Genomic DNA, 21,089 nt, shown 5'->3' on the forward strand with positions numbered 1-21,089 from the left:
AGGAGCCGAGACGGGGCGGAGCTAATGCCCTAAGGTTGTAGAGGTTATCGCTGAAAGAACCTGGGAGCACATCTGAGGGTCTTCATTTCTAAAGTTTCCAGGTGAGGCTGAGAAGCTGAGAGGCAAAGAGTGACTGATGGCAAGGGAAACCGTCTCCCTCAGTCAACAACAGGGATCCAACCAAGAGGAGGCTCTTAGCTGTTAACAGGATTCGCTTGAAGAGATCAGTCGTTCCGTTCCTGAGTTCTCCGCAGAGAAAAATCAGACATAGCCCCTCTGCGCAAGTCACAGCTGAACAGGCAGTTGCATAAAAGGGTGATCAGTTTGCCTGACAGCGCCTAAGCGTGGGACGCCAGAGGTGGCTTCCTGGAGAAGGTAGTCCTCTAACAGGTAAATAAGAGGAACTGGAGGGACCTTGCATATGGCCGGCAAGACGGTGGGAAGATGTAGCAGAGACTGGAGGAATGTCGAGTGTTACCAGCCAGAATCTTCCAAGTCTCCCTCTTCCCTCTGACCTCCAACACGGCTATCTGTATTTGTTTGACCTGAAAACAATGACCCTTTTATATATTGGGCTACCTTTTGTTTAAAAAAAAAAAAAAAAATCTGTAACTCAATGACAGTCATGAAAAGGTTTTTAATCTAATTTAAAAAATAAAACGTTTGGCCGAGTGCAGTGGCTCTTGGCCTGTAATCCCAGCTCTTAGGGAGGCAGAAGCAGGAGAATTGCTTCAGCCAAGGAGTTCAAGACCAGCGCTCGCGCTTGCTGTCTCTCTCCCCCATCTCTCACTCTCACTCTCTCACTCTCACTTTTACCTTACTTAAAGTTGCTACTGTTATTATGCCCATTTTACAAATAAGAGAACTTAGGCACAGAAAGGCTAGGTGACCTACTTAAGGATACACATTCCGTAAGTGTGAGATTTAAACCCAGAAGTGCTGGCTCTATGCATTTAAGCAGTGTGCTATATTACATAGTATCCCAAGGTGGAAAATAAGACCATGATCCCTTCCATCAAGGAGTTCATGCTTTAGAGACGGAGACAAGGAAGAAAAGAGACTACTGAAATATAAACCAATAAGTGCACACATAGATGTATGAGTTGTCTGCATTTGGCCTGAAAACAGTCACCCTTATATATTAGGCTACCTCTTAAATTTATTCAAAAAATTATTTTTGATATTTTATCCAAATATTATATTGGATAAAATATAATAAAATTATATATAATATATACATGTATTACAATATTATATGTTATATAATATAAATGTGTTCCCTGGTTCTTTTAATAAATTAAAATTATAAATATAATAAAATTATAAGTATAAAATAGTATAAAATTATAATTAAATTATAATATATTGGATAAAATATATGTTTATAATATAAAAATATGTCGGATAAAATATAATATAGTCCAGAGAAGGAGAAAATTAAGCTGAATTCTTGAAGAGGATCCATATTTTGCCAGGTAGGCATGTAAGAAAATTTCCTGCCAGAAGGTGAACAGGGAAGGTTGCCAGGAGGGCAAATGGCCTGGAAAAATTGTAAAACCATTCTCAAGACAGACTAGAAAATATCTCATCTGAAAATACTCGGTGTTGGAGGTGGAACCTACTGAGAGGTGTTTGGATCATGGGGGCCTCATGAAGGCCTTGGTGCCCTCCTTGCGGGAGTGAATTCCCACTCCATTAGTTTTTGCAAGAGCTGATTGTTGAAAAGAGCCTGGCACCCCCCTCCCTCTCTCTTCTTTCCTCTTTTGCCATGTGATGCTTGCTCCTCTTTGCCTTCCTAAATGGCTGAGTGACAACAAACCTTGACATTATTTACTTTGAGTGGAAGCAGATTCTGGTGCGATGCTTCCTGCACAGCCTGCAGAACTGTGCAGATAAATGAATACACTTCTTATCGATTAAAAAAATATATAGGCCAGGCGCAGTGGCTCATGCCTGTAATTCTAGCACTTTGGGAGGCTGAGGTGGGCGGATTGCCTGAGCTCCGGAGTTTGAGACCAGCCTGACCACAGTGAAACCCCATCTCCACTAAAATACAAAAAAATTAGCTGGATGTGGCGGCATGTGCCTGTAGTCCCAGCTACTCAGGAGCCTGACTCAGGAGAATTGCCTGAACCCAGGTGGCAGAGGTTGCAGTAAGCCGAGATCGCATCACTGCACTCCAGCCTGAGCAACAGAGTGAGACTCTATCTCAAAAAAATAAATAAATAAAAAGGGCACTTCTTGAACCTTGAGAAAGGAAGAATGGAAACTTGCAGCCAGTGCCATCGGAATTATGCAGCTATGGACTTTTAAGGGAAAATAAGTTTGTTGGTTCAAAATCTGGGGAACAAGACAGTCTGGGGTACATAGCAATGATGTTTATCCCAGTGAAAATCTTTTCTTTGCCTATGCCTACCCTGTCCAAGTGATCAAAAGTAGTAACCAGTTGGCTCATTTCTTACTCATGCCACTTTCTGTCTTGCCTTCTGCTATGACTTGGATATGGTTTGTTTGTCCCCACAAAAACTCATGTTGAAATTTAATCCCTGATGTGGTGGTGTTGGGAGGTGAGGCCTAATGGAAGGGGTCTGGTGTGTGGGAGCAGATCCCTCGTGAGTGGCTTGGTGCTGTTCCCACGGACTGCATGAGTTCTTGCAAGAATGGGCTTGTTCCCACCACAGTGGGTTGTTACAAGGCCAGGATGCCCCTCAGGGGTTCCCCTTTTTGCACATGTCCACTTCCCCTTTGACCTTCTTCACCACGTTGTGATGCAGCACAAAAGCCCTCACCAGAAGCCAGGGCCATGCCCTTAAACTTCTCGTCCTGTAGAACCATGAGCTAAATAAGCCTCTTTTCTTTATACATTGCCCAGTGTCAGGTATTCCTTTACAGCAACATAAAATGGACTAAGGCACCTTCTTTCTCTCCCAACTCCCCCACTCCAGGGGACAATGTGCAGCTTAAGAACTGGAGTCTGAATCCCAGATAGTGAGGATCCTGCCTTCCTTTACCCTCTCACTACTTGTTTAAGCCAAAAGGTTAATTATGTTATTAGCAGGGGACCACTGCCCCAGTATGTTGAAGACAAGGGAAAACTGGTTGAAACTGAAGATTAGTAAATATATATATATATATATATATATATATATGTATCTCATTGAAAGTTGACTATACCACTTATGCTTCTGGTGCTCAGTTCAAACCATCCCCTGTATCTTGTGCTGTATCAAATCACATCACCTTCTTGTTTATTTTTGTTTTCAATGTTGGCTTGACACCTTCCCTTTTAGATTCATCACCTTCCAGACAGTAGCACAAATGTTTTTAATATGAGTATATAGTTGACCCTTGAACAACATGGGTTTGAATTGTGCCGGTCCACTTGTATGTGAATTTTTTTCAATAAATATATTGGAAATTTTCTTGGAGATTTGTGACAATTTCAGAAAACTTACTAATGAACAGTGTAGCCTAGAAATATCAAAGCATTTAATAAAAAGGTCATGAATTCACAAGATACATGTAGTTACTAGTCTATTTTATCATTTACTATCACAAAATATACATAAGTCTATGATAAACAGTTAAAATTGGCTGGGTGCAGTGGCTCATGCCTGTAATTCCAGCACTTTGGGAGCCAAGGCATGCGGAACACTTGAGATCAGGAGTTCAAGACCAGCCTGGCCAACATGGCGAAACCCCCATCTTTACTAAAAATATAAAAATTAGCCAGGCATCGGCCGGGTGCAGTGGCTCACGCCTGTAATCCCAGCACTTTGGAGGCCGAGGTGGATGGATCACCTGAGGTCAGGAGTTTGAGACCAGCCTGGCCAACATGGTGAAATCCCATCTCTACTAAAAATACAAAAACCAGCTGGGTGTGGTGGCAGATGCCTGTAATCACAGCTACTGGGGAGGCTGAGGCAGGAGAATCACTTGAACCTGGGAGACAGAGGTTGCAATGAGCCGAGATCAAACCACTGCACTCCAGCCTAGGCAACAGAGGAAGACTTCATCTCAAAAAAAAAAAAAAAAAAAAAAAAAAGAAAAAAATTAGCCAGATGTGGTGGCGCATGCCTGTAATCCCAGCTACTCAGGAGGCTGAGGCAGGAGAATCGCTTGAACCTGGGAGGCAGAGGTTGCATTACGTCACTGCACTCCAGCCTGGGCGACAGAGCGAGACTCCGTCTCAAAAAACAAACAAACAAACAAACAAAAAACACCCACAAACCTTGCATGGTGCTATTCATAGTTGAGAGAAATTGTTATAAGACATGCAACCTTAAGGTTTAACAAATAGGGCCAAATTTTTTCCCAAGTGTCACCAGTGTCACCAGCCATATATGAGAGTTTCAGTTGCTTTACATACTTGTCAACACTTCCTCTTTGTTTTTTAAATGTGAAACACTTCATAAATATGTTTGTCATCCTTGAATGGGCCATGCTAATCTCTGTATCCTTTCAATTTTAGTATATATGCTGTTTAAATGAGAATAATACTTGGTCTTAATCAAACTTTCTAAAGTAGCTGTATTGGTGGGGGAGTAGTATCCCCTGCTGTTTTAATTTGCATTCCCCTGATTATTATTTTTGTCTGATGCCTTTTTAGTGTTTATTTTCATTGGACTTCATTCTTGGTAAATTGACTGTTTACATCTTTTGCCCATTTTTCTATTGAAAAATGAGTAGTCTTATTTTTCCTAAAGGCTACTTTTATTGAGTAGTCTTTTTTCTTATTAATCTATATAAGTTCTTATTGCCCATGTTTTAGTTACTAGTTCTTCTCAGTTATATGCATTGCAATATTCAACCACTCTGTGGGTTGTCTTTTCTATGGTGTATTGTGAGAAAATGGCTGAATGACAGCAAACCTTGAAAATATTCAATCCTTTTCTTAAGAGTGAACAGTTCTTGAAGAAAATTATTAAGACACTCAAGCATTACTCTTTATATTTTTTCTGGCATTGTAAGACCAGTGCTTTACCATGTCTTCTGTTATTCTTTAAAAAATGGTTTCTTTTCCTAATTTATATTTCCTTACATTTTTTGTTCTCGTTGCACAGTTAATGGCCTTCTCCACAATTTTTATGTGGTGATCTTCAAGGAACAATTTTAAAGTTTAGAATCTCACTGTACATTGTTGGAGACTGATTCTGGCTGTTTGCAAATATTTTTGTGTATGATTAACCTCTAGTTTACACCAGAAAACAAGATAACTCATAAAAGAAAAATCATGTATTTTCTTTTGGATTACGCAAAACTTCAAAGATTGAGATTCACTTTTTAAAATTTCTCTTTATTGCAGCTGGGTGCCATGGCTCACTCCTGTAATCCCAGCACTTTGGGAGGCTGAGGCAAATGGATTGCTTGAGGTCAGCAGTTCGAGAGCAGACTGGGCAACATGGCAAAACCCCATCTCTACCAAAAATACAAAAAATTATCCAAGTGTGCTGTTGCACACCTGTGGTCCCAGCTACTCAGGATCACCTGAGTCTAGGAAGTGGAGGTTGCAGTGAGCTGAGATGGCACCACTACACTCCCACCTGAGTGTAGTTGACAGAGTAAGACCTGTCTCAAAAAACAAAATAAAAGTTATCTTTATTGCATACACAGTGTATTAGTCCATTTTCATGCTGCTGATAAAGACATACCCAAGACTGAGTAATTTATAAAGAAAAGGAGGGTATTTTTTTTCTTTTCTTTTTTTTTGAAACGGAGTCTCGCTCTGTCACCCAGGCTGGAGTGCCGTGGCACAATCTCAGCTCACTGCAACCTCCGCCTCCCAGGTTCAACTGGCTCTCCTGCCTCACCCTCCTGGGTAGCTGAGATTACAGGCATGCACCACCATGCCTGGCTAATTTCTGTATTTTTTTTTTTTTAATAGAAATGGGGTTGCACCATGTTGGCCAGGCTGGTCTCAAACTCCTGACCTCAAGTGGTCTGCCTGCCTCAGCCTCCCAAAATGCTGGGATTATAGGCATGAGCCACCATACCCAGCAAAGAAAAGGAGGTTTAATGGACTCACACTTCCACATGGCTGGGGAGGCCTCACGATCATGGCAGAAGGCAAAAGGCATATCTTACATGGCAGCAGACAAGAGAGAGAACTTGTGCAGGGGAACTCCCATTTATGAAACCATCAGATCTTGTGAGACTTATTCACTGCCACGAGAACAGCATGGGAAAGACCCGCCCCCATGATTCAATTACCTCCCACCGGGTCCCTCCCATGACATATGAGACTGTGGGGAGCTACAATTCAAGATGAGATTTGGGTGGAGACACAGCCAAACTATATCATGCAACTTCATAATGAGCACTCTATCTTGTCCTTTTACACCTATGTTATGTCCTATATTATATCTTGTCCTTTTACACCTATATTACACCTATATTATGCAGCATTTTCTATTAATGAGACAGAAAAGAATGGACAGTGGTTTCCAGTTTCCAAAAATGTTACATGTGAAGAAAAAATGCATCTGAAACAGTAAACTCTACAAATGATCAGATTATTTTTTAGGGGGTAGTACTTTATAACTAATATAATTTAACCGTGAACAAAAACTTGATCGACCTTTGGTCGGCATTATTATTGTATTAAAATTTTCTACAAATTAAACACTTTTAAAGAGGAAAAAAATGTCTACAGTCCCATATCCCTTTATTGCCTGCACCTTGGGCAGATTACTCTCACTTCCCCACTCTTGGTATGTCACTGCTGGCAAGTATGATATTTTCTGTAAACTTTTGGCAAATACTTTGTCACATAAGAAAGTTCCCTGCTGTTCCTGAGGGATTACTACTCACCCAGTATATGGTCAGCTCTAACTACATAATGTCATGAAGAATGAAGGATATATTTGGAAAAGAATATAGTGTGCTTAACAATCTGTAAATTCTAAATTTGAGAAAGTTTTATTCCTATGGCAAAGAATCTGGAAAATATGTTTTCCTGAAATCCATGCAGCCATCAGCATTCACCATTGGTCTAAAACTAACAGACAATCCTGTAAGCACTTAAAGACACAGAAAGGAGATGAACTTATGCACTGGCTTTTCAAGCAGGAAGATAATTAACAATGACTCTGTACATTTGTTTAAATTTCTTTCAGAAGAGGCTTGTGAAAGGTATATTAGAACAAGGATGGCAAGCTGATTCTACTTTCGCCTGGATGTTTCCATTAATAGGTGTATTCCTTTAGCAGAACATTCTTGAATTCCACCAATCCCTGTGAACGACAGTAAAGAAGATTCACCACATGTTTTCCCTGAAAATGGATTTATCCTACTCTTTTCAAGTTTTACTTTCAGAATCATGTACATTGACAGGCATTAAAAAGGCAAAATCTTTATTTTCAATGTATTAAATAATTTAACATTTCTTACTAGAGTATGATATACAGTATATCCAGAAAGAGTATGACATATATGCACTAATCATAAATTATACTAAAAAGTCATTGATTCAACTCCTGTTTTTGTAATAGTCTAATGTTTACCAACTTGGAAGAAGCCCAACAAAATTATAAAGTTTGGTTTACTTTTCTTATTGACTGGGTATGGTACCCAGCCTTTAAGATGACCCCAGTGATTCTTGCTTCCTGGTGTTCACACCCTTGTATAGTCTTCTGTGACATTAATCATATAGGATTAGTTTATATAACCAGAAGAATACAGCAGATATGTTGGTGTGTGACTTCTGAGGACAAGTCATAAAAGACATCACTCCTTCTGTCCTGGATCACTTGCTCTGGTGGTACGAAGTCCCATATTGTAAAGATACTCAACTAACCCTAAGCAGGTGTCAATGTGGCAGGAAACTGAGGCATCCTGCCAATAGTCAGGGCCATCTTGCCAGACATGTGAATAAATCATCTTAGATGCAGGTCCTCTACCCCGCCAAGCCTTTGGATTACTATAGCTCCAGCTGACATCTTGGTTACAACCTCATGAGAGACCCCTAGCTAGAATCACCAAGCTAAGCCATCCCCAAACATCTGACCCACAGAAACTGTGAGAATAAGAAATATTTACTATTGTATTAATGCATATGTTTTGGGATAATTTATTATACGGCAATAGCCAACTTACACACTAGATAAATGTATCTCTCTTCAGCTTAATGTGGAACATTGGCCCTCACTCATTTTCCCCTCTTATCTCCTAGGATAAAACACACTTTTGTTGATAACATTGGCTCATAGTGGTAGAAGGGGTGGGCAGTAGGGGGATAAATCCAAATTCCTTGAGATTCCTTCTAGAAAAGTAAAACAGAATTTCTTAATATTCAGATACACTTCATTGGGGAATATAAGAATTTTCTGCTCATTCTCTAGGAATCAGTGATGTGGAATATTAACATACAGCTGAAAAACAGGTTTTCTCCTTAAAATCCAGTTTCATTGTAGATATTTCTGACAGTGTGAGTACATCTACTGTTGGCAGTATAGAGCCTGCCTTTAAAATTGGACTTCTTTGAGAAAAACAAGGGAGGCTTGTATCCCTTTCAAAAGAAGAAAAAAATGGTCTGTTACATAGTTATATTGGAAGAGAAGCCATTGAGATAAATGCTACAGTTTGTACAAATATACTGCATTTGCTCATTGCTTCTTTTGATCCCTTGGTTTGAGTTCTACATTTTAGAATAACATAGAAAATTTTTTTTATTAACTTTGTAAGGACTCTGAGTATTTGAATTACTGTGCCCTAAAGTTAAACATCTCGGTTTTATCATCCAATGTCCAGTTAGCATTGGAGCTCCCATCTGTGGCTGGGACCTGTGTTTCCTGGAATCCTCTTCCATTTGTGGTTACAGATTAGAGTTTTCCAATAAGAGAAACTCATTAGTTTTCAAAGCAAAAGACATTCTCCTTAGAAGGTAGTGGTGGTTGATCATGGCAACTTCCTCAGGCTCAGTAACTTTACAGGCATCTCCACTTTGTTTTTCCACTTTTGTAAATATATGTGACATGGTGAAAAAGTCCAATATTCACATAATTTGAGTTTCATAAGGAGAGTAAAGAGAGACATAATTGGAACAATACTTGAAGAGATCATAGCCAAGAATTTTCAAAACTAGTAAAAGACATCAAACCACAGACTGAAGAAACTCAACAAACCCCATGCAGGATAAAAAACAAAAAACAAAACACTCTATTCCTAGGCACATAGTAAAACTCCTGAACACAAAAAGAAAAGAGAAAATCTTAAAAATAGTTTCACTAAATTCAAAGGAGCAATAAATAAGACAGACAGCTGACTTTTCGAAAGCAATTATGGAAGCAAAAGACAATAGTGATATCTTTAAAATTCTGAAAGAAAATATCTGCCAATCTAGACTTCTGTACCTGAGAAATATCCCTCAATAGTGAAGGTTAAATAAAAGAGGTCTCATATAAACAAACACTAGGAGAGATTATTATTAGTAGACCCACACTACAGAGGTCTTCAGGCAGAAGGCAAATAATCCCAGAGAAAAGTGTGAAAACTCATGAAGGAATAAAGAACAGTGGAGAGGGTAAAAGTGGGTAAATCTAGACAAATATTGACTGTATAGAACAATGATAACAATGTCTTGTGAGGCTAAAAATACATATAAAATTAAATATACAAACCCAATAGCACAAAAAATCAGGAAAGAGGTAAATGAAATTAAAGCACTATAAGGTACTTGCATTGGATGGGAAATAGAAAAGTAGTTTAGAGTAGATTTTTATTATATCAAGAATGTATACTGTAATAATTACTACAAACAGAAGAATGGGTAATAAATTATGGTATATTCATGTAAGTACAATCAAAATGGGTAGAATACTGCTACACATACCAATAAGGATGACACTCAGCAGGCACGGTGGCTCAAACCTCTAATCTCAGCACTTTGGGAAGCCAATGTGGGCAGGTCACTTAAACCCAGAAGTTTGAGATCAGCCTGGGCAATATGGTGAAACCCTGTCTCGACAAAAAGAAAATGATAAAATAAAATTAAAATAAAATAAAATAAAATAAAATAAAATAGCTGCACGTGGTGGCATGTGCCTGGAGTCCCAGCTACATGGGAGGCTGAGGCAGGAGGATGGACTAAGCCCAGGAGGTCAAGGCTGCAGTGAGCTGTGTGTATGCCACTACAATCCAGCCTGGGTGAAAGAGCAGACCTTGTCCTCAAACACACACACACACACACACACACACACTCTCTCCAAAAAAAAAAAAAAAAAAAAAAAAAGGATGACGCTCACAAATATAAAGTTGAGAGGAAAAAAAACCAGACACAAAAGAATACATACTGTATGATTCATTTATGTAAAGTATTCTAATGGAAAAACTAATCTGTAGTGATAAAAGCCAGAAAAATAGTTAACTTTAGGGAAGGAGTGTTTGGGAGGAATGAGAAGGGAGGCTTTCGGGTGATGGTAATGTTCTATTTCTTGATCTGGAAGGGAGGTAGATATACGGGTGTATTCACTTTGTAAACTTTATTATTTCTATGCTTTTATGTATATAAACTGTATGTTAAACTTCAGTTAAAAGTTTACTTTAAAAATACTATGTTCAGGCCAGGGGGCAGTGGCTTATGCCTGTATTCCTAGCACTTTGGGAAGCCAAGGCAGGAGGATGGCTTGAGGCCTGGAGTTCAAGACCAGCTTGGGTGACATAGTAAGAGCCCATTTCTGCAAAATAAATAAATAAAAATAAATAAATAAATAAATAAATAAATAAAATTTTACATAAAATGGCTAGGCATGGTGGTGCGCACCTGTAGTCCTAGCTACCCTGGCTAAGGCAGGAGGATTGCTTCAGCCTGTGAATTCAAAGCTACAGTGAGCTATGATCACACCACTGCACTCAAGCAGCCTGGCCAACACAGCAAAACCCTGTCTCTTAAAAAAATATATGTTGGTTGTGCAGTGAGCAGGGTAAAATAATTCTGGCTTCACCATGTACTAGCCAGGTCACCATGGGCAAGGACTTTTGTTCTCATAGGTAAAGGATGAGTTACTTCTGTGAAATGGAAATAATATTTGCCTCACAGGGTTGTCAAAATTAGCAAATGAGATAATCTATTAGACATTCAATAAGCCATGTTTATTTCATCATTAAGACCAAAGGGTATGCACTTTTATCATCCTCATTTTATAGGCAAGGCAGCTGAGAGACAAGAGTTTAAGTAGGTTGCCTAGGGTCCCTTAGATGATAAACAGCAAACACTAGGATTCAAACTCCCATAGTCTGGTTCCAGAATCTTTTCTCTTGCCCACTATGTGAATGTCATAAAAGTATAGATTTTTTACTTTTATTTTTTGTTTACTGATAATTTCATATGCCTAGATCTGGCAAATCATATTACTTCATTAAGATAAATAGTAGCTCACGCCTGTAATCCCAGCACTTTGGGAGGCCAAAGCAGGCCAGGAGACCGAAACCATCCTGGCTAACATGATGAAACCCCGTTTCTTACAAAAAATTCAAACAATTAGCCGGACGTGGAGGCAGGCGCCTATAGTCCCAGCTACTCAGGAGGCTGAGGCAGGAGAATCGCTTGAACTCAGGTTGCAGTGAGCCAAGACTGTGCCATTGCACTCCAGCCTTGGGTGACAGAGCAAGACTCCGTCTGAAAAAGTACTTTTCACTAAACTAAAATAAAAAATAAAATGATGACTACTTGGGTTAGGTGGAGCAAGATGGCCAAATAGGAACAGCTCCAGTCTCCAGCTCGCAGTGTGAGTGACACAGAAAACAGGTGATTTCTGCATTATCAACTGAGGTACTGGGTTCATCTCACTGGGGGGTGCTGGACAATCAGTGCTGGTCAGCTCTTGCAGCATGACCAGCAAGAGCTGAAGCAGGGTGAGGCATCGCCTCACCTGGGAAGCGCAAGGGGGAAGGGAATCCTTTTTCCTAGCCAGGGGAACAGAGACACACAACACCTGGAAAATCTGGTAACTCCCACCCCAATACTGCGCTTTAAGCAAACGGGCACACCAGATTATATCCCACACCTGGCCGGGAGGGTCCTACGCCCATGGAGCCTTCCTCATTGCTAGCACAGCAGTCTGCGATCTAACCGCAAGGCAGCAGCGAGGCTGGGGGAGGGGCGCCCGCCATTGCTGAGGCTTAAGTAGGTAAACAAAGCTGTGGGAAGATCGAACTGGGTGGAGCTCACAGCAGCACAAGGAGGCCTGCCAGTCTCTGTAGACTCCACCTCTGGGGACAGGGCACAGCTAAACAACAACAACAACAACAACAAAAAGCAGCAGAAACCTCTGCAGACGCAAGCAACTCTGTCTGACAGCTTTGAAGAGAGTGGTGGATCTCCCAACATGGAGGTTGAGATCTGAGAACGGACAGACTGCCTGCTCAAGTGGGTCCCTGACCCCTGAGTAGCCTAACTGGGAGACATCCTCCACTAGGGGCAGACCGACACCCCACACCTCACACGGTGGAGTACACCCCTGAGAGGAAGCTTCCAAAGCAAGAATCAGACAGGTACACTTGCTGTTCAGCAGTATTCTGTTTTCTGCAGCCTCTGCTGCTGATACCCAGGCAAACAGGGTCTGGAGTGGACCTCAAGCAATCTCCAACAGACCTACAGCTGAGGGTCCTGATGGTTAGAAGGAAAACTAACAAACAGGAAGGACACCCACACCAAAACCCCATCAGTACGTCACCATCATCAAAGGCCAGAGGCAGATAAAACCACAAAGATGGGGAAAAATCAGGGCAGAAAAACTGGAAATTCAAAAAATAAGAGTGCATCTCCCCCTCCAAAGGAACGCAGCTCATCACCAGCAATGGATCAAAGCTGGATGGAGAATGACTTTGACAAGATGAGAGAAGAAGGCTTCAGTCCATCAAACTTCTCAGAGCTAAAGGAGGAATTACATACCCCACGCAAAGAAACTAAAAATCTTCAAAAAAGAGTGGAAGAATTGATAACCAGAATAATTAATGCAGAGAAGGCCATAAACGAACGGACAGAGATGAAAACCATGACACGAGAAATAAGTGACAAATGCACAAGCTTCAGTAACCGACTCGATCACCCAGAAGAAAGAGTATCAGTGATTGAGGATCAAATGAATGAAATGAAGTGAGAAGAGAAATCTAAAGAAAAAAGAAGAAAAAGAAATGAACAAAGCCTGCAAGAAGTATGGGATTATGTAAAAAGACCAAATCTACGTCTGATTGGGGTGCCTGAAAGTGAGGGGGAAAATGGAACCAAGTTGGAAAACACTCTTCAGGATATCATCCAGGAGAACTTCCCCAACCAAGTAGGGCAGGCCAACATTCAAATTCAGGAAATACAGAGAATGCCACAAATATACTCCTTGAGAAGAGCAACTCCAAGACACATAATTGCCAGATTCACCAAAGTTGAAATGAAGGAAAAAATCTTAAGGGCAGCCAGAGAGAAAGGTCGGGTTACCCACAAAGGCAAGCCCATCAGACTAACAGCAGATCTCTTGGCAGAAACTCTACAAGCCAGAAGAGAGTGGGGGCCAATATTCTACATTCTTAAAGAAAAGAATTTTCAACCCAGAATTTCATATCCAGCCAAACTAAGTTTCATAAGTGAAGGAGAAATAAAATCCTTTACAGATAAGCAAATGCTTAGAGATTTTTGTCACCACCAGGCCTGCCTTACAAGAGACCCTGAAGGAAGCACTAAACATGGAAAGGAACAACCGGTACCAGCCATTGCAAAAACATGCCAAAATGTAAAGACCATCGAGGCTAGGAAGAAACTGCATCAACTAACGAGCAAAATAACCAGTTAATATCATAATGGCAGGATCAAGTTCACACATAACAATCTTAACCTTAAATGTAAATGGACTAAATGCTCCAATTAAAAGACACAGACTGGCAAACTGGATAAAGAGTCAAGACCCATCAGTCTGCTGTATTCAGGAGACCCATCTCACATGCAGAGACATACATAGGCTCAAAATAAAGGGATGGAGGAAGATCTACCAAGCAAATGGAGAACAATAAAAAGCAGGGGTTGCAATACTAGTCTCTGATAAAACAAACTTTAAACTAACAAAGATCAAAAGAGACAAAGAAGGCCATTACATAATGATAAAGGGATCAATTCAACAGGAAGAGCTAACTATCCTAAATATATATGCACCCAATACAGGAGCACCCAGATTCATAAAGCAAGTCCTTAGAGACTTACAAAGAGACTTAGACTCCCATACAATAATAATGGGAGACTTCAACACCCCACTGTCAACATTAGACAGATCAACGAGACAGAAAGTTAACAAGGATATCCAGGAATTTGAACTCATCTCTGCAGCAAGCAGACCTAATAGACATCTACAGAACTCTCCACCCCAAATCAACAGAATATACATTCTTCTCAGCACCACATCACACTTATTCCAAAATTGACCACATAGTTGGAAGTAAAGCACTCCTCAGCAAATGTAAAAGAACAGAAATTATAACAAACTGTCTCTCAGACCACAGTGCAATCAAACTAGAACTCAGGACTAAGAAACTCAATCAAAACCGCTCAACTACATGGAAACTGAATAACCTGCTCCTGAATGACTACTGGGTACACAACAAAATGAAGGCAGAAATAAAGATGTTCTTTGAAACCAATAAGAACAAAGATACAACATACCAGTATCTCTGGGACACATTTAAAGCAGTGTGTCGAGGGAAATTTATAGCACTAAATGCCCACAAGAGAAAGCTGGAAAGATCTAAAATTGACACTCTAATATCACAATTAAAAGAACTAGAGAAGCAAGAGAAAACACATTCAAAAACTAGCAGAAGGCAAGAAATAACTAAGATCAGAGCAGAACTGAAGGAGATAGAGACACAAAAAACCCTCCAAAAAATCAATGAATCCAGGAGTTGGTTTTTTGAAAAGATCAACAAAATTGATAGACCGCTAGCAAGACTAATAAAGAAGAAAAGAGAGAAGAATCAAACAGACGCAATAAAAAATGATAAAGGGGATATCACCACCGACCCCACAGAAATACAAACTACCATCAGAGAATACTATAAACACCTCTATGCAAATAAACTAGAAAATCTAGAAGAAATGGATAATTTCCTGGACACTTACACTCTCCCAAGACTAAACCAGGAAGAAGCTGAATCCCTGAATAGACCAATAGCAGGCTCTGAAATTGAGGCAATAATTAATAGCCTACCAACCAAAAAAAGTCCAGGACCAGATGGATTCACAGCTGAATTCTACCAGAGGTACAAGGAGGAGCTGGTACCATTCCTTCTGAAACTATTCCAATCAATAGAAAAAGAGGGAATCCTCCCTAACTCATTTTATGAGGCCAACATCATCCTGATACCAAAGCCTGGCAGAGACACAACAAAAAAAGAGAATTTTAGACCAATATCCCTGATGAACATCGATGCAAAAATCCTCAATAAAATACTGGCAAACTGGATCCAGCAGCACCCTAAAAAGTTTATCCACCATGATCAAGTGGGCTTCATCCCTGGGATGCAAGGCTGGTTCAACATACGCAAATCAATAAACGTAATCCAGCATATAAACAGAACCAAAGACAAGAACCACATGATTATCTCAATAGATGCAGAAAAGGCCTTTGACAAAATTCAACAGCCCTTCATGCTAAAAACGCTCAATAAATTCGGTATTGATGGAATGTATCTCAAAATCATAAGAGCTATATATGACAAACCCACAGCCAATATCATACTGAATGGGCAAAAACTGGAAGCATTCCCGTTGATAACTGGCACAAGACAGGGATGCCCTCTCTCACCACTCCTATTCAACACAGTGTTGGAAGTTCTGGCTAGGGCAATCAGGCAAGAGAAAGAAATCAAGGGTATTCAGTTAGAAAAAGAAGAAGTCAAATTGTCCCTGTTTGCAGATGACATGAATGTATATTTAGAAAACCCCATTGTCTCAGCCCAAAATCTCCTTAAGCTGATAAACTTCAGCAAAGTCTCAGGATACAAAATTAATGTGCAAAAATCACAAGCATTCTTATACACCAGTAACAGACAAACAGAGAGCCAAATCATGAATGAACTTCCATTCACAATTGCTTCAAAGAGAATAAAATACCTAGGAATCCAACTTACAAGGGATATAAAGGACCTCTTCAAGGAGAACTACAAACCACTGCTCAGTGAAATAAAAGAGGACATAAACAAATGGAAGAACATACCATGCTCATGGATAGCAAGAATCAATATCATGAAAATGGGCACACTGCCCAAGGTAATTTATAGATTCAATGCCATCCCCATCAAGCTACCAATGAGTTTCTTCACAGAATTGGAAAAAACTGCTTTAAAGTTCATATGGAACCAAAAAAGAGCCCGCATCTCCAAGACAATCCTAAGTCAAAAGAACAAAGCTGGAGGCATCACGCTACCTGACTTCAAACTATACTATAAGGCTACAGTAACCAAAACAGCATGGTACTGGTACCAAAACAGAAATATAGACCAATGGAACAGAATAGAGTCCTCAGAAATAATACCACACATCTACAGCCATCTGATCTTTGATAAACCTGAGAGAAACAAGAAATGGGGAAAGGATTCCCTATTTAATAAATGGTGCTGGGATAATTGGCTAGCCATAAGTAGAAAGCTGAAACTGGATCCTTTCCTTACACCTTATACGAAAATTAATTCAAGATGGATTAGAGACTTAAATGTTAGACCTAATACCATAAAAACCCTAGAAGAAAACCTAGGTAATACCATTCAGGACATAGGCATGGGCAAGGACTTCATTCCTAAAACACCAAAAGCAATGGCAGCAAAAGCCAAAATTGACAAATGGGATCTAATTAAACTAAAGAGCTTCTGCACAGCAAAAGAAACTACCATCAGAGTGAACAGGCAACCTACAGAATGGGAGAAAATTTTTGCAATCTACTCATCTGACAAAGGGCTAATATCCAGAACCTACAAAGAACTCAAACAAATTTACAAGAAAAAAACAAACAACCCCATCAAAAAGTGGGCAAAGGATATGAATAGACATTTCTCAAAAGAGGACATTCATGCAGCCAACAGACACATGAAAAAATGCTCATCATCACTGGCCATCAGGGAAATGCAAATCAAAACCACAATGAGATACCATCTCACACCAGTTAGAATGGCAATCATTAAAAAGTCAGGAAACAACAGGTGCTGGAGAGGATGTGGAGAAATAGGAACACTTTTACACTGTTGGTGGGATTGTAAACCAGTTCAACCATTATGGAAAACAGTATGGCGATTCCTCAAGGATCTAGAACTAGAAGTACCATATGACCCAGCCATCCCATTACTGGGTATATATCCAAAGGATTATAAATCATGCTGCTATAAAGACACATGCACATATATGTTTATTGCGGCACTATTCACAATAGCAAAGACTTGGAATCGACCCAAATGTCCATCAGTGACAGACTGGATTAAGAAAATGTGGCAGATATACACCATGGAATACTATTCAGCCATAAAAAAGGATGAATTTGTGTCCTTTGTAGGGACCTGGATGCAGCTGGAAACCATCATTCTCAGCAAACTATCACAAGAACAGAAAACCAAACACCGCATGTTCTCACTCATAGGTGGAAACTGAACAATGAGATCACTTGGACTCGGGAACGGGAACATCACACACTAGGGCCTATTATGGGGAGGGGGGAGGGAGGAGGGATTGCATTGGGAGTTATACCTGATGTAAATGACGAGTTGATGGGTGCTGACGAGTTGATGGGTGCAGCACACCAACATGGCACAAGTATACATATGTAACAAACCTGCATGTTATGCACATGCACCCTAGAACTTAAAGTATAAGAAAAAAAATGATGACTACTTGGCTGTAGTTTAACTGTTCTAAGAAGTGTGTTTTGATGTTTTGCTATAAAATAGTACTCCATTCATAATTTTAAAGCTGCACAAGTGAATCATTTGACTTTCTTGGGTGCTTATCAAACATTCCTGCCATGTGGTCGTAACATATATAATGCAAGTAGAGATATTTTTATGAGGTAGATAAGTTCCTTTGAGACCTGAATTGGCATAAGACCTCTCTGAGTTAATGGCTATGAAGGAAAGAGCTCCTCTTGTAGTCTGAATTTTATGTTTATTGAGAATTAAGAGAAAAGATACTTTGTAAAAATGAAGATTTTTAAAAGATTTTTTCAAACAACCTTATAAGGAAAAATCAATAGCCTATTACTAATCTCACACTGACATAGGCCACAGAGGTGTAGATGTTGGACTACTAATAAATACAGCCCAGAAGAAATCAGTCGTATGGTCCCTACCTATGCTGATCCCCTTTCCCTTCTCTGGAAAGTCACTGTTGACTTAGATTAGTAAATGGATTCATACAGAGGAAATAAAACCGTTCATCATAATAATGATAATACCAATAGTTACCATTCATTATGCTAAGAGCTTTGGATGTATTGTTTCATCTAATCCTCTTAACAAGTCTATTGATCCACTTGTTTCAAAAATATTATCTGTCAGGTACTCTTATAGGTGCTAGTAATATAGCAGTAAACAAATAAGACAAAAATCCCTGGCCTCATAGAACATAACTTCTAGTAGTAGAGGCAGACAACAAACACATAAATAAGTAAACCATACTGTGTGTTAGATTGTTTTCAGTTCCATTGAGAAGAGTTAAAGCAGGCAGAAGGGATAGGGAGTGCTGGGGAGGATTACAATTTTAAATAGAGAGATTGGGGGAAGATCTGGCTGAGAAAATAACATCTGAAGGAGGTAAGAAGTTGCTATGAGGACATTTGAGGGAAGAGCATTTTAGCTGAGGAATAAGCAAATCAAAAGCCCCTATCAGGGAGCATGACTGGTAGGCCTGAAGAGCAACAATAAAGAGGCCTGTGACTAGAGTAACACAGGCAGAAAGAGGGGTTGAAAGTAAATGTCAGTGAGGTTATCTGAAGCCAAATGACAGAGACTTATAAGTCATATGATGGTCTTTGGCTTTTACTTTGAGCAAGATGGGGAACCACGTGAAGGTTTTAGCAGAGGTGGGAAAACAATTTGGCTTATATTTTAATAAAAACACAAAGACTGCTGTATTAAGAAAGATCAAAGGGGAGGGGCAAGGGCAGAAGCAGAGAGAGCAGTTTGGTTACTGCAATAATCCAGAAGAGAAATGACAGTGGTTTGCACAGATGGTAGCACTGGAGGTCTTAAGAAGCGCTCTGATTCTGGATATAATTTGAAGTAGAACGTATAAGATCTCCTGATGTGGGGTGTAGGAGAGGTACATAAAAATGGCATGACGGGCGCGGTGGCTTATGCCTGTAATCCCAGCACTTTGGGAGGCCGAGGTGGGTGGATCATGAGGTCAGGAGATCGAGACCATCCTGGCTAACACGGTGAAACCCCGTCTCTACTAAAAATACAAAAAATTAGCTGGGCATGGTGGCGGGTGCCTGTAGTACCAGCTACTCGGGAGGCTGAGGCAGGAGAAAGGTGTGAACCCGGGAGGCGGAGCTTGCAGTGAGCCCAGATCGCGCCACTGCACTCCAGCCTGGGCGACAGAGCGAGACTCTGTCTCGAAAAAAAAAAAAAAAAAATTGGCCCGAAGATGTGAAGGAACAATGAGATGATCATTTGTAAGATAAAGATTTTGGAAGAAGCAAGCTTTCATTGAAGTAGACGTTGGCAAGATTAGGAGCTTGTTTTTAGACATGTTAAGTCTGAGATACTTTTGGTTATCCAAGTGGGGAAGTTTAGTAGGCATTTTAATGTATAAGTCTGGAATCAGGGGGTTTGTTTAGGTTGGAGATAAGTTTAGGAATAATTGGCATGCTGATGTTATTCAAAGTCATAAAACTGATGACATCTCAAAGAAAGTCAATGTAGACAACAAGTGAAAATAGATTCAAGGACTGAGCATTGAGGTGCCCAATATTAAGAGGTTAAAAAGATGAGGAAAAACCAGCAACAGAGACCAAGCAGATGCGCATAAAGTAGGAGAGAAGTCATGAGAGTGTAGTGTAGTGTTCTTGCAAACCAAGTGAAGAAAGCATTTTCAGGAGGAGGAGGGAGTGATTAACCTCCTCGAAAGCCACAGATAAGTCAAGTGAGATAAGAACTGATAAGGCACCCCTGGATTTAGAAAGCTGGAGTCTTTGGTGACAGTGACATGCTATTTCAGTGGAGTGGAGGTGGCAGCAGCCTTTGTTGAGCCACCAGTGGAACTAGGGCTCCTTGGATAAATTTTCAATTCCAGATATGAGGGAAGAAATGCACAAAATGGCGCGGCTTCTTGTGCCAAAAAGCAAGGAAGCTATCAAATACTAATGAGGCCTTTTTAAAAGCACACACACACACACAAAACCAACTTTAAGAGGCCCCTAAAACTGGCACACTTTGGGCATTAAAACTATTATCTGTAATTACTGGAAACATCAAATACATAAACCTCTAAGAAATTATAAGTATTAATACTTACAAAAAGCACTTAATGGCCACTTCTAGAGATTGTTAGGACACCAATTTATTATTCTAAAAATTGGTAAATAATAGCAAAAAACCAAGCATTTGTCTGACCTTTCCTGAACTGAGTTTCAGGGTAACCAAATAGTTATTACAGTTCTTGAACCTTATTTTTGTATACTGAAGAATTCCAACTAATAAATGCAAAGGGAATGATGAAAGTATAAAATAAGCATTTTACAATATTTAGTGAAACATCCAAGCAACAATCATCAGCGGATGCTGAAACCATTAGGACAAACAGCAAAAGGGTGTTTTGTAAGCAATGTACCAGGCTAACACCTCTGAAATCACTGATTAATCTCAACATCACTGAAAGTGTGACAATGAAACATCACAGTATGTGCCTCCCCGTGTGATGCAGCAGGACATGCTTAGTATACTTAGAGTATTATGTGATGTATTCTTGCAAATATAAACAAACAAACAAACAAACAAATAAAACTTAAAATGGATCAAGTCTTTAGATCGGGGTGGACAAACTTTCTGTAAAAGGCCAGATAGTAAGTATTTCAGGCTTTGTGGGCTACATGCAATCTTTATCAAATATTCTTCTTTGTTTTTCTTGT

The 21,089-nt window shown here is 39.9% G+C and overlaps 1 long non-coding RNA gene and 1 other non-coding gene across 2 annotated transcripts; one reads left to right on the forward strand and one right to left on the reverse strand.

The window, feature by feature from the left end:
• The first annotated feature begins 28 nt into the window (after positions 1-28).
• On the forward strand, positions 29-5,604 carry LOC144334419 (uncharacterized). Its single transcript, XR_013404222.1, has 2 exons — positions 29-390; positions 5,306-5,604. It is a non-coding gene; the product is annotated as an uncharacterized LOC144334419 (long non-coding RNA).
• Positions 4,394-4,495, reverse strand: LOC114672487 (U6 spliceosomal RNA). Its single transcript, XR_003722901.1, has one exon. It is a non-coding gene; the product is annotated as a U6 spliceosomal RNA (small nuclear RNA).
• Positions 5,605-21,089: the final 15,485 nt, after the last annotated feature.

Source organism: Macaca mulatta, chromosome 14 (genome assembly GCF_049350105.2).
Source record: "Macaca mulatta isolate MMU2019108-1 chromosome 14, T2T-MMU8v2.0, whole genome shotgun sequence".
Lineage (NCBI taxonomy): Eukaryota > Metazoa > Chordata > Mammalia > Primates > Cercopithecidae > Macaca > Macaca mulatta.